This window comes from Triturus cristatus, chromosome 1_1 (genome assembly GCF_964204655.1).
Source record: "Triturus cristatus chromosome 1_1, aTriCri1.1, whole genome shotgun sequence".
NCBI lineage: Eukaryota > Metazoa > Chordata > Amphibia > Caudata > Salamandridae > Triturus > Triturus cristatus.
The window spans coordinates 417,960,591-417,975,114 of record NC_140579.1 but is presented as its reverse complement, the minus strand read 5'-3'; the positions used below and the strand labels follow the sequence as shown (position 1 = coordinate 417,975,114).

General features: G+C 41.2%; 1 long non-coding RNA gene across 3 annotated transcripts in view; it reads left to right on the top strand.

Moving 5' to 3' along the window:
* The window catches only part of LOC146870347 (uncharacterized), a 394,511-nt gene that overhangs the window by 364,959 nt on the left and 15,028 nt on the right, over positions 1 to 14,524 (top strand). For 2 of the 3 annotated variants that reach the window (XR_014975693.1, XR_014975695.1), the window contains exon 2: positions 1,217 to 1,644. The exons of the other annotated variant lie outside the window; for it this stretch is intronic. This is a non-coding gene — a long non-coding RNA (uncharacterized LOC146870347). The remainder of the gene's footprint in view (positions 1 to 1,216; positions 1,645 to 14,524) is intronic. 3 annotated transcript variants of the gene reach the window in all.

Below are 14,524 nucleotides of genomic sequence, written 5' to 3'. Positions count from 1 at the left end.
ATTTGTTTCCACAAATATATAATCAAAATGGCATCAGAAAATATTTTCAAAATATTAATTTATTTTTTAGTTCTATGTGATTTGTTATTGTTTTAATGTTAGAGTACTACTCCCAGGGGTAGCCTTGTTGATGTATTGATCTTTTCTTTTTAACCATTTCTGTGGCAGCTCCACTGAAGACACCTGGCATCCCTGTCTACCTGGTGGCTACCTTTATGCATAGCAACCAGTCTTCCCAAAGTGATAGTTTGTCCTTGAAAAACAAAAAATAAATGTTCTTGAAACAATCTGAGTTTTCTCCCAACGTGTTGTAGTCGTTGTTTTGCCTCTAGTTCAAGGCTGGCAGACTTTCACTGCCAGCCATGAACAAGAAAAAAAACATATGCCATACCACCCACTCTATATAGGGCAGAAGGTTTGACATGCATTGAGTAAAGAGACAGACTGCTGAGTCTCCATCCTCAGAAATCGGGGGCTTTGCACACATCTAAACGGATTGACAGCAAGTTTGGTGGACGGGCAACCTGATGTTTTATGGAGGGTTCCCTGCATTAGCCAAATGCTAAATCACACCCCAAAAAAATAAAGTAAGAAGATGAAGAGAGAAAGAGCGATTTATGGAGGTGAATCGACAGTCTTTATCCTTTGTGCACATTTCATGGTGTATACTGTTGTCCCCATATTTTACTGATTTATGCCCAGCAAGGAATTTTCATTATAAGCATCTTTCTATGTTCAATTTCATAAATGAATGACACAATCGCATTTTGTCGATATCGGTGAACTTTTAGAAAGTTTAAAATGCAAAAGGAAGCACTTTTCCTCAAACATTTGGATCCATTTGAAACACCGTGGTTGTTGATTTCACCTTATTATAATTAAAATAAGAGATTTTTTGGCAGGACCTCATTTGTATACGTTTTGTTTACTTCTGGGAAACCCAGTCTTCTTTCCATGCTTCCTGCTCCATTTCTAGGAAACTCCCTAACTATATCCGAATCACTAATTCATTCATACTTCCTCCTTTTCCTCTCGCATATAAATGCCATTCTCTTAATGATTAGGTAATCAATTATACATGATGTGCACTTTTTTATTGTATGCCCTTAAGGACTCCCAGCATATTATTTGGTGTATTTCTGCGCCCTCTTTGTGCATTCTTAAATGTGTTGCCACCAGTACACTCACTGTTATCTATGTTTTCTACTCTATTTAGGTGTGGACTCGGCTCAGAAGAGGGTACATGAGTGTGATGTGCTCACCATTTTGCTTCAAGCACTCTAATTATGTCCTGGAGCCCCATTGTTAAGAAAAAGAAAGAAAAGACTCAACAGGAGCACATATATAGCTTCAGCATGACTTGCCAGAGCTACCTGAATATGTAAAGGATGTAAAACGACGAATGGCACTGAGAAAGTACACTTATGCACATGCACTGAAAAATATTTGAAAACAATAGCTTTGCACGTTTTATTTTTTGAAAATGGTTTTACGCGTGACTTCCTTTCAACAAAAATTTCACCTTTCAACATACATACCTTTCTATACTTCTGAATCTAAATGGGGACATATACAATTTTTCAAATTCAGAAGCTCATGTAAAGCACTGTAAGGAGGAAGCAATGCTTTCCAGCCTATTGACTAGTAGGTTCATTTACTGTTACCATAACAGAGTAATTGTAATGACAAAGTCATTTTAATGAATTCAAATTGAATTGCAATTTCTTCAAATGAAAGAAAGGTTGATAGATATTTTTTGTTTGCTAAAAAAAAACGGAAACGAATGTAGAAATTGGTAAGAAAGTTCAGATTTTTCTATGTGATTATTCAATACATTTTTTCATATTTGATCTACTCATCACCATCATAGTGCTTCTTTCAAAATGTTGTTAACATTTAATCCCCAACCAAAAATCAAATGTATACATTTACATTGAATTTCCAAACAATGATGCTTGTATGTGTCATATTGAGTAGAAAGTAAGCAAATGCAACCAGCAAACCTGTTAGAATAATATCATACATTATTTGTGTAATTTTCACTGAAATTATAGATTTCAAAATGTTTGATTTCCTACCAATGGGCTTGGTAGTTCACGAGATTAAGTGAAAAGAAATGCAGGTAAGTTTATCGACATGATACCCAGGCTACTGAAGACAGTATGCGGAGTGAGAGCTATGTACAGCTGTATTATAAAAACAGTAGTCTAACTTTAGTAATAGTCTTTGTTTTTGAACTCCAGAGAGAATTCACTTCATTGGTAGTGGCATCAACATTACCATTAAGAGATCAATTTCTCCACTCTTTCCTCAAGAGTTCAATGTCTTTTCCTGCAAAGGATTAGTCCAACCAAGCTGTAGCAGGAGTTAAGCATTTCCTTCTAAACGTGCTATGGCGCAGTAATCTGAAGGAGAATGTTCACACACAGAAATGTTTATTCTCTCAGAATTTGTCACATTGCTTTTCCGTATTCAAATTGTGTCTTCCACTACGTAAGGGTAGTACTGATGAAAGAAAGAACACTTCTTAAAACTCCATGAAAGATAAACTATCTCCTTAAACGGCCTTTAATGTGTTGACCACTTCCATGTGTTAAATGTATATTTTATGTACATTGTTCCACAGCAACTATCGAGTGACCTGTGAAAGAAAAAAAAAAGATTGTAAGGTTACATGTGGATAACTGAATGGTCTTTAAAATTGAACATTTCAAAATGGTTTGCAAAACCGTTTTCATTCTGATAGCACTTTGTTACTCTTAGCGTACACAAACATGGCTATTTGGGTTCATAAACATTAAACGCCCTTCATGATTCATGTCTTGGTTTAAGAGAGCATACAACACTCAAAATACAGGTTCACAGTAGCTCCTGGCCAACATGGTTTGAGAACTATTTTTATTTCTCCAAGAACGTTGGGCCCTCCATACGATTACATATCATTTTCCTTTCTTTTTTTGACTTCCTGACTTTGGACCATGTAGTAGCATAAACTTTGCAGTTGTATTGGTGATGATTGTGCATTCGAATTACTTTTCTCCATTCCCACTCAAGAATGCATTCTAGTGTTTGTATTTTTCAATATGACAAGCCGGTCCTCAAATGGCTATTGGGTTCTCCTCAAGTTTATGTTGTTCTGTAGAGTGCTTTTACCTTTTACTATATTTTATTTATTAAAAATGCCATCATACATACCATGCCAGTCTTGCTGATACTGTCTTTCAATGTCGTGCCATTTTTTGCCTTGCTGTGTCTGTTTTCGAAAACATTTTTCTTACTGGCATTTTTTCATAACTGCACACCGCTCATCCTGTTATGATTTTCTTCTGACTCTCTTTTAATTGATGTTGTTATCTCCTACGCCTTCACACTCTCGTTTTTTTATTTTGATCAAAAAAGTGGCATTTTGAGCTTTGATCAATTTTTTCATTTCTGTATGCATAATATTCCGAGAATTATTAAGTGCCCTTTGGTTACTCATTAGGTTTCCCACATCCTCAACATTCTCAGTTCATACATCAATTAATATATCAAAAAGTATTCTTCATAAGGCCATTCCGCTCTGTCAAGGTCAATTTGCACTTTGAAAGTCTAAATTTACAGCACTTTGTGCTTTCCTAAGATGGAGATTCTGTTTTCTCATACACTTTATGTGTACCTGGTGACCAGATGTTATATCACTGAAATGATCGTTTGTTCTGCACCAGATCATATATTGGAAGTTAATGGGAGAGAAAGGATAGACTGCCAAGTGCTCTACAATGAGTAAACAGACCTTGGTAAATACAGTGATAGAATTATGGGTGTTTCTGTTGTATTATACACATGGCCTTTCAACCGACTATGTAGCAACTTTAAATATACATTTTAAATTCTAAAAAATATAACGGTCGTCTAGGTTTCCCCTTCCAGTAAAGAAGAACTGGGATGAGCAGTGTACATTTAATATCTTCTGAAGTGGCTATCTATATTGGGTTGCCATTTGTTGGAACCATGGTTAGGGAAGATGACAGGTTATTAACTTGTAACTTGCAGGTGGACAGAGAAACAATTTATAGTTCAACTGGTTTTAGCAATGGGAGATTGAGTACAACTGCTGGGCTCAATTATATGAGAAGGTGATTTCGAAATGAGTGCAAAGTGTCAACTGGTTTAAAAAGCCAACCGAGTTTTTGTTTACTTGATTGGGAATTCCCTTGGATTAACTCTGAACTCATCTTTGTAATTATTTCCTTACATAAAAAAAATTGCAATAGTTGCCACTTTTCACCTAAAATTCCACCTTTTCTGAAATGCCCCATTCAGAGCACACTATGCTCAGAACTGCTTTAGATTACACAGCCAAACTTTCATCTGCTAAAAAATGCAAGCATATAACTCCAATCCTCAGAAGCTTGCACTGCCTGCCTATTAATGCAAGAATCAAATTTAAATAGGGCTGCCTTTTCTGTAAATTCTTGCATGTGAACGTGTATATCGATCTGGCCCAATTATTCATAATTTCTAGTGCACAAAGAGGAATCAGGAGAAGGACCTCTTGGTGTTTAGAATGCCTAAGGCTGAGAACTTCTAAGCTCAAGAGCTGCACCTGCTTTCTTGAAGTGTCTTCCAGTTGCATAAAGAACCAAATCATCACTCATGCTCTTCAGAAGACTATATCTGAAATACACATTAAGACAAATTGGCAAAGCTATTAAGTCTCAACAGTGAAATATATTGACTTTGCCAATTCTTGTTTTTTCCCTAATGGCTCGAGCCATCTTGTAATAATTTTTCCTAATCTAAAAGATAACCATTATAAGATAGTCACCATGTGTTATAGGTAAGACAGCCATCTTATAGTGATTTTTCATAAAATAATTAAAAAAAATGTACAAGATCGCTACCATGCATGCATGCACAAGCATGTGCAGGAGCCATGTAATAATGCTTTTCTTCTATTTTAAGCACAGTCATCTTGTAAAGGTCTATTTTAGAAAAATCGTTTAAAATAGTTGCCATGTGTAAGCTTGCTGTATGGTAGCTATCTTGGAATGTTTTTCTTTAATATCAAGATTCTGAAAAACCTATTGTGCATGTCCATGCATGCGCACACATGGATAGCCATCTTGGAATGGTTTAAAAGGCATTATAATATGGCTGCCCACCAATAGAGAAGTCAATGTCATGAGGATCACGAGGGCTAGGGGAGAAAGTGACTATAGAGGTGGCTCATCTTTTAATAAACAGACTGGCAAGAGAAATGAGTAGCAGCAGAAGGACACAGAGAGTGGGAGAGAAATAGTTCCTCAGGCAATTTAAGGATTGATGCCAGCGGGGAAGGGTATACTCATAAATAAAACACAGTGAAATATAAGTGCTCATTGGGTCTCCACCAGAAGAGGGAGGAAAGCCATTGAGTCAGGAGCAAATATCAGACAAGTCTGGCATTGCAATACTTCATTCATAAACCTCCTTAAGTTGAAATGCTGCTACCACGCAGACTGTAATATAGAAAAAAATTGTTCAAAGTTTATGTTGAATGATGGATCTTATTTTATACTGTATGTCATTTTATACAATATATTCAGTTCTATCGATGTTGGTAACCACCATGGCAATTAGGCACACCCTTTATTTACATATTAGTATGGCCTGCTTAGAGTCATATTAAGTCACTCTCTTCCTTGTCTGGGGCACCATCAGCCTAACGTCTTAACCAGGTCTTTCACATGTTTCCAACAGCCGCAAAATTCACTATACACGTCACTTACTTTGGTTTCTCTGGGCAAATACTTCATAAAATAAACATACTTATATTAACCCATTTTCTCAATAATATATCACGCTGCTCCCCCAACATTACACCTTTTCCCTTCGTCACATTGATTCTTCCACTGAGACACTTCTCACAATTTTTATCAAGAATTCTTCCACAATACCCCTGCCTACCCATTCCAAAATGGCCACCACACAGGTTTGCACAAGAACCCCACCTAGTAAACCATACTAACCCTTTTGCCACAAACCCTAATCTAGCTTGCATGAAAAAACGTGCAATTGGAACGTTATGTCTTGTATCAGAACCACCATCTTCAATTGCCACTTTGCCATGATTTTAATATCACCCCTCGCCAGCCAGTGCCCTAAGTGCATTAAAATATGTCTGCCACTGTTTTTCTCACCCACCTGGCACGAGTTTGCATTGCTCGCTTGGAACAGTATAGCTCAACGTCATTCTGATGAATAGAAATGACTCACAAGCATTTTATGTTTGGTTCTTTTGTCCCCATTATATCCTCGTATTCTTCTTTACCTTTTGGTTTCATATTTATGTGTCTGTTATTTCTGTACATCCTTAAGGAAGTCCCTAGGCCTGTGAGCCACAAGGGATTAAACACATGTTGGCTGTTTTTGTGAACATCGTACCTCCTAAAATAAGAAATACTACAACAATAAATGACAAGAAGAATTCTGTTAACATGTAAATACAGTGACTATGCCTGCACTTATTTATCCAAGCTGAGAGGGTTAGATATTTATATGTGATGGTTCTTCATGAAAATCAGATGGAGGATAGAGAGTACTTATTGTGAATAGAGGTGGTGTAGCACTTTAATAACTTCGGTTGAAATAGGGAACATTTGAGGAGATATGCGTGGGCGTCTTTTTCCCAGAGGAAGGTAGAATCTTCAAGAAAATCTGATAACGAAAGTGGTGACTTGATCAGCGCTCTAATCAGGCATACAACCCTTTTTGCTGCCTGGTTGGCGGTATTCATAGTATATTCTCATCATTGAGTCATTGGAAGCAGAAGGAGAGTACTTTATTCAGTAAAAGAAATTGCATTTAGGAGATTCATTATGGATAAAGGCAACCCTACCAGTTTGCTGTGTTTCAGTGAGATGTAGGCTCTGCATTTAAAAACCTTAATCAATTTTGCTTTTGGATCTGCTAATTTTTCCCTTGCTGTGGCATGAATCTCTCAAGTGGAGTCTCACTTACTGAAATGCTTCCTCAAAATTCGTTTGGTGCCGCAACCTCCAGTGCCTAACGTTTAGTATGGTGTCACCTGTCTGCAGGCAGCTAAGATAGAAGTCTCTGAGCTGGTGTGCAGTAATACATGTAAACATACCGTACACCTGTAGGTTGACTGAAGAAGGCTTCTGTTTTTTATTCAGACTGTCAATGGCACACAGGTAGACCTTTGGCATCTGAGGCACAGTGTAGGAGAGTAGGATCTGCACTTATGTTGCCCCCACTTTTTTTCTGATGTATACACTGGTTTATGGCTATAGACAGGCTGGGTCCCTGCTAATCAGGGCCATAGTCTCTCTGTTCTCTCTAAACGACTTGGAGTGCATATTAGATGCACTAGTGATTGGTTACTGTGGTGCCTTATGAGCCCCTAGTATATGGTACCTTAGGTACCAAGGGCATAGGTACTTTACAGGCCTACCAGGGGCTGAAGCATGTATTATGCCAGTCCTGGGAAGCAGACTAAATCTGACACCTCAGGCCTGCTACTGCAGCCTGGGTGAGGTAGTGTTAGCACTCCTCACTGAGGTATAGGTTCCTATATCTCACCATACACACACATATAAACCTATCAGTTATCCCTATGGCAGGCCAAATCAATCCTGAGGGCAGGGGGCTTGGTTTACAATGTGAGGGGGTGCTTCTGCCTGAGCAGGGCCCCTCTGCAGCTGGCAGGGTCTATTCCCTGTGGCTGTTTGTGGATGCGGTTAAACCATATACTGTTAAGTGTATTATAACCTCCCGGTTAATTCTAACCATGAAATGACTGCATCAAAACATGTCGTGTTTGGTGTCAAACAACTTGGAATCATACCCCCACATCAGTCCATGATGTGGGAGTATGATCCCACCTTTCTAGAGGGGATGACATGTACCTACTGTGGTAACACGGTAGAAATCTGAAAGAGCACTGGCATCACAAAATGGATGCCACCAGCACAGACACTGGGCTGCCCTCCTGCTGCTGACCGAAACTCACAGTGGAGGAAGCCCAACAATAGTCATCCTGTCACAGGTAGGTGTCACCGCCTTCCAGACAGGATTTAGTGTATTGGAGCTGGGTGGGTGCACTCTTCGAGTGCTTTGAAGTCCTGCACTGGGGGAGCAGTAGGCTCCTCTGTGCATATGCCAGCTTATAGCGGTTCAGGGACTACCAGCCCCTGCTCTGGCGCGAAACTGGATAAAGGGGAGTGGGTGTAACCATCCACCCCCCTGACCCTCCTAGAGGAGTGGTCATAGAGCTGGTCCTTCCCTTTCTTTCACTATAAGATAGGTACACCTTGCCATTGCAAGTTAGATAACCCCTGGACGATGCTTTACAAGACGAATCCTGGCCCTTCGACGTTCCACTACCTTTGGAAGACAGAAGAATCTCCCTTGGAGTCAAGGAGTGACTCCCCTTCTTGGCAGGCACCAAAACTTGAAACAACGGTCGCAAACGTTCCCGCTCCAACCGGAGTCCGAAGTCCCTGCAACACCAAAAGCAAATTTCCTGACATCTCGTCAACCATTTTCAGTCTCCAGCAAAGCTGTGGTGTCTGGACCCCACGAGAGATGAGGAACTGCAATACCTGGGAACCGTGCACTATTGTCAAGTACAACCCCTTCACGATGATCAACGAACTTGTGCTTTGAACCATTTGTGGCTCAAGCCTCCAGCAGGTTTTGCAGCAAAAATCAGAGGCCTACCACGTCCTGAGTGACCGTGGGCTCCTGTGAAGCATTTCCTCAAGATGCATCTTTGTGATCCCTTGCCCATTGGCTTGTGGGTCCCCAAAAGACTTTCTTATCAACTAAAAGGGTTCCCCTGGTTGCTCCAGGTCTGCCCTCACTCATCCTTGCTGGGTGCGTCCCTCAGACCTTGCTGGTCTGCACTATCGACTTTCTTCACTCTACACAAGACTTGCTTTTGCCAAGGCTTGTTTGCTCCAATCCGGTTGCCGACACCACCATCAGCTGCAGACGTTGTGGGACACTCTGAATCCAGCTGCTGGTCATCTTCGAACTCTCTTGGACCTCGTGAGCAAAGAGTCAAAACACCATCGACGACCTGAAATCACCCGATATCCGTGGGCATCCATCTTCCTGGCCCCGGGTCACTGGCAAGTGACTGTGGACACTGTCCCTTCAATTTTCAGGTCTTCTCCATCTTGAATCCAGCCTTGGATTCCACCGGACACTTCTTCAGTCGCCGCAAGCAGCAAGTCTTCTTTGGTCTCCATAGAAAACAGTGACGAGACACCAACACCAAAAGACACCTATGCACCCGGCTTCCCTGGGTGAGGTAACTCGTGCACTCCAGTGCCCTGGTGTGTGTTGGCCCTCGAATGACTTACCTTGTAAGTGGCTTGCTTGTAGACTTCCTCGAAGTACCCTAAAACTTTAAAAATCAAACCGCGACTTGCTCCTTTGTAATCAATAGGGAACCTGCATCCGTGTTCTCACACTGCACACATCTCCCGTGGGTCTGTTACTTACCTGCTATCACTGCATTCGTGAAGCCCAAGCGATTCTACAGGCCCTAGGCCTTGTCATTTTGCAAGTCGACTTTCCTAAACCTCTTTTTTAGTATATGGTCTGGTACACCCCTAGGGCCCCAGCCATATTTGTGCTTAACTTGTTGTGAAACGTTAATATTTTAATGTGTTCCTGGCTTCTAATCTCATAAAGAGATTAGTAGAGTGTGTCTAGAAATAAATACATATATATATGTGTGGTGTCCTTTCATTTTGTAATTCAAGAGATTATAAGGTAAAACAAGCTGCTTTACATTCCTCTGAGACTTAGCCTGAAGGCTGCTCTCCACAGCTACCACTAGGATAGCTTTCTTTAAAAGGTTGTCTTAAACCTATCTACCATAGAGTCGAATTGGACTGGTGCAAGGTGGCCACTATAACTAGAGACCAGCATATGCCAGGCTAACTTCTCACACACATTCTAAGTCACCTGTTGCCTGACATAGAATGAGGATGAGACCTTATAATTCATCTACTTACTAAAAGGGAAGGCTCCTTTCCTTTTGCATAAAGTGAATTATATTTATCAATTTTCCATATTGTGCACTTTATCTCTAAACTGTGTTGACATATAACTTTTGAATTGCACATTATACAAGGACCAATGTCGATACTTTGTATACATTTCTATTCTTCCATTACTATTTCTTGAATCTGAAATTCAGATCTAATGTCAGATTTACCTTAGCCGAATTCTTTAATGGAGTTGAATATGTTTATTTATCTGAGACTCTCACCAATTTGGTCTAGAGCTCCCTACCAGTGTGAAAATGTTTGCTGCGCTCAGAAATAGGGGTTGTGCAAAATTTGTGTAATTTGCTTTCATGTAATAATGCAACATTTTGTGGAACTGTAACTCAAATATATGTGAATATATAAATATAACTTACATTAAATTATCTGCAAATATAAATGAAAATTGCCATTCATCATTTAGAACTTTATTTTAGCGCACAATGCCTCCTTGCATACATGTTTGACACAAAGGTGAATGTTGTCATACAGAGAAACACACGCACTTTAAATTTTGCCCAGACCTATTCAAAAACTGACATATCAAAGCCAATAGCACAATAGGCCATTTTCTGAAGGGATTGCATCTCTTGGTAGGTGAAGGGGAGGGAAGGGGATACATTTCAGAGGCAGTTGGCACACATTAGGTCATGGGACGCTACCAGCCTGAACAGTAGAGAGATTGCAGTCTCATGGCTCCAGTGCTCATCAGGTGCCCCTTTGAAGATTGAAAGCAATATAGAAGTCCTGCATGGGTGACGACAAGCACAGCAGAGCTGATCTTGGAAAGATTCACAATTTAGACTATTTAAAAACAAGCTGTGTAGTGGAGCATTGAGGGATAATATGGCTTTCATAGGTGTCATACCAATATTTGAATTCATCTTGTCTCTGTTTAACTCCCTGTGCAGGCAGGGTGGTCTGAGACCAGTACTTGGAAGAAGGACCAGCCCAGCCATGCCACTGACCCCTATCAGATGGAATGGGGGGTACCTATTCCTCACTTGTATTTCTTGGCTCTATTGGGCTATTTCCATAGTTGGTGGCACCATGTTGCTGATCCCCTCCCCCCAGAGATCAGTGGGCAGTGGACCTGTGTTGTAGCCCTGCTGGACTGACCACTGGAGAAACAGGCACAGTAGGCACCTGTCACTGCATTACAGCACTCACGAGTAGCTTGTGGGTTTGGGTTGCTGGGGAGTGCTTGAAATTAATATGGTCTGCGTCTGTGGACCTATGGAGAGCTACTGTGAAGCTAATGGTGCCCCCCATCAACAGACTAGCAGGGACTGAGCCAACCGGTCCCGCAGGGCACCAGGACCATTGCCTATTTTCATCTCCTACTCCCACATGCCAGTCAGCTAGTAAAGAAGAAAAAACCCAACTGCCCTGAGTACCTCATTTGTGAGGAGCGGATACGGTCAGGCAATTGTGCACATCTGAAGAAAGCACTGAATGGGAGGGAGAACCTGCAAAACCATGCAGCTTGCAAAGAGTGGCACTAAGGGAGGCCGTCAAGCAAAGCAGGAAGAGGTAGACAAGATAATCATGTGTCTTTGAGTGGGTGAGACAGGCAGTGCCCCAAAGAAGCACAGGCACCCACAGTAAAGCCTTTTGGGTGAACGTGCGCTTTACAAATACACTTTGGGGCCTATTGCGATGGCGGTGTGAAAGCCCCTGACCATCGGTCGGAGGCTTTCCGACCTCCATCATCGGCTTCAATTCAGACCAGCTGATAAAGATGCAGTTGGACGGAATTGAAACCAAGGAGCCCGTTGGCCAGTCGGAACCGGCTCGTAATCCCAAAGGGCGGGCCTTTCCTCCCTTGAGATTATGATGCATAGTTCCTTGCATGGTTTTAATGCCGGCCTGTCAGACATGGAAACCATGTCAGAAAGCGTTGGGCCCCCTGTTGATCCCTGTCCCCCTTGGCAGGCACCGGGGTGCAGGGATGAATATTACCTTCCATTTCCCTATGGGAGCATGTAATATAGACAGTTTACGGCTGCAATGCATGCCCCCATAGGGAAATGTGGGAATGCTACCAAACAGTTTTTGTTCGCATAATAATTAGGCAATCAGGACTGCCGACCGGATGTTGGCCGGTCCCAGGACCGAGTCAGTGTTGGGCGGAAGCAATTCCACCCAACATCGAAATTGGCCCCTTTATGGTATGTATGAAAAGCACCAGGGCAATTCATTTTTTTTCTGTAGTACCATTGAACCATGAGTTAAAAGATACACACAAAGCTGGTAACAACCAGTAGTCAATGGAGAAGATATAGAGAGTTTGTGGCTCAATTATAAAATAAAATTAGTCTAGCTGCACATTTCCGAGTTCGCTGGTCAGAATCTTAATGCTATATTTATACCAGGCCACTGGTTTATATCTGTATTTAGAAGGAGACTATATGTTCACATTTGATGTCTGTACAATGGACGGGGAGAGATCCGATAACATTTCAAAGGTAGAAGGCCGTTCAGTATTAAGTGAGTGATAAAGTCCATGGGCTAGTTCGTATGATAATAAAAATCTTGTTTAAGGCAGTAGGCCAATTAATTTTAATTGTGAAAAGCTGAATTAGCGACTGCCCTGTGTTGAAGCCTGAAGGTAGACACCTTGCAAAATGGACCCTCCCAAAATACACTAGAAGGCTACCGGCTTCCTCATGAATTTATTAAGGATGTAAACATTTTTAAATAGATATGTTGCATTTTTGTATCTTCATATTAAATAGCGAAATATGACTTGATGGTGAAATCTAAAATCTCATACAGACAGGCCCAGATTGCCTGTACTGGGTACCATGCATTTCTCGTTCATTTTCTCACTGGGCTGGCAGGGTGAGGGGCACTCTTACTGCTGTTGGAAGCTTGTTTTGTTCCTCGGGGCTGGACAGGTTGCTTATCTTGCCTGCTGTGCTTCGGTACTTTACAAACAATCCCAAAACAAATGTTTTAACATTTTCCAAGCAGCACATGTTCATTTTAAAACCCTTTGTTTTTGCATTTGGTTAGCTTTTGTCTCCTGTGTCTTGCAGATTCGCCACAAGCCGAGCTGATTTTCCAGGGAAAGGGCTTGAGAGTGTTTACTGTTACTTGGCTTAGAGAGTCCGGTACATGTACGATAAAGACTGTTCAAAATTCAAAACAGTATATTTCTTTATTAAGACAATTGCAATTAACCCTGGGCGGGTAACTCTGCTCTGCGAGCGGAGTTTGTGGAGTTTTGCTTACTCAGCGCTCCGTTGCGAACGTGGAATTTAGGCAAAACTCCGACTCCGTGGCGGAGTGGAATTAGCCAGCCCCACCATCCTCCCAAATTAATTAAAAATTAAAAAAAGAAGGCACTTACCTGCCATACGCAAGACGCACAACGTAGGAGTGTTTTCATAGAAGAAGGACGGCAAGGAGCAGGATGGAGAGCTGTCAGGCAGAGGAGGAGGCAGCCACGCAGGTAAGTGGCTTTCTTTTTTAGTTTTTAATGAATTTGGGAGATGGAGGGAGCGGAGGGAGTTCCACAGAGTTTTTTTCAAACTTCGTGGAAATTCGCGCAGAGGCACTACGCCAGCTCTGCCCGCCATTAATTGCAATGCATTTCAGTTCATTATGTTAAATTATACCATTGCATTGAGTCACAGTTCTTAGAAGTGAATCTAATTATGACCACAGAAATATTTATGCTCCTCCTCCACTGTCCTGAAAAAGATTCTATTAGTGGGCCAATAGGAATGTTGGTTGTTTTTGCCCCCATACATGGGGGTAAGGGTGCTACTATAGTTTGAGTAACAATATACTGGCACATGCATCAACAAAGACTTTTGCGATTCCTTAATTGCGATTTTTAAGGAATCGCAATTAAGAAATTGCAAAAGACTATGCATGTAGGAATCGCTATAAAAATAGCGATTCCTACAAATTCCTTAATTGCGACTCACAAATTGCGAGTCGCGATTAAGGAATGCCGTCCCATTCATTCCTATGGGCCTCCAGGCCCATAGGAATGAATTGGCGATTGCATGAGCAATTTGCGAGTACCAGTAGGTACTCGCAAATTGCTCATGCAATTTCAAGGGTGCAAGGGTGTCAAAATGACACCCTATTGCACCCCTGAAATTGATCTGTGCACATATGTTGCACACACACATGCTCTAAGGGCATGTGTCTGCGCAACATGAAACTTTGAAAAATGCACAAAAGTGCATTTTTCAAAGTTTTTGCAAATTACCTCGAAGTTCAACTTCATGGTAATTTGCTCCCCCTATTAGCGAAATAGCTAATTTTTTCACTTTCATGCATTGCATTAGGGAATCTCAATTTGGGATTCTTTAAATGCAATCGCAATGTAAGGAATCGTAATTTAGAGATTCCTTAAATTGTGATTTTTGCATTTGGGATGATGCATCCCAAATGCAAAAATACCGGTCGCAAAGGGGCAGATTCTGAGAATCTGCCCGCTTGCGACCGGTTTTCACATT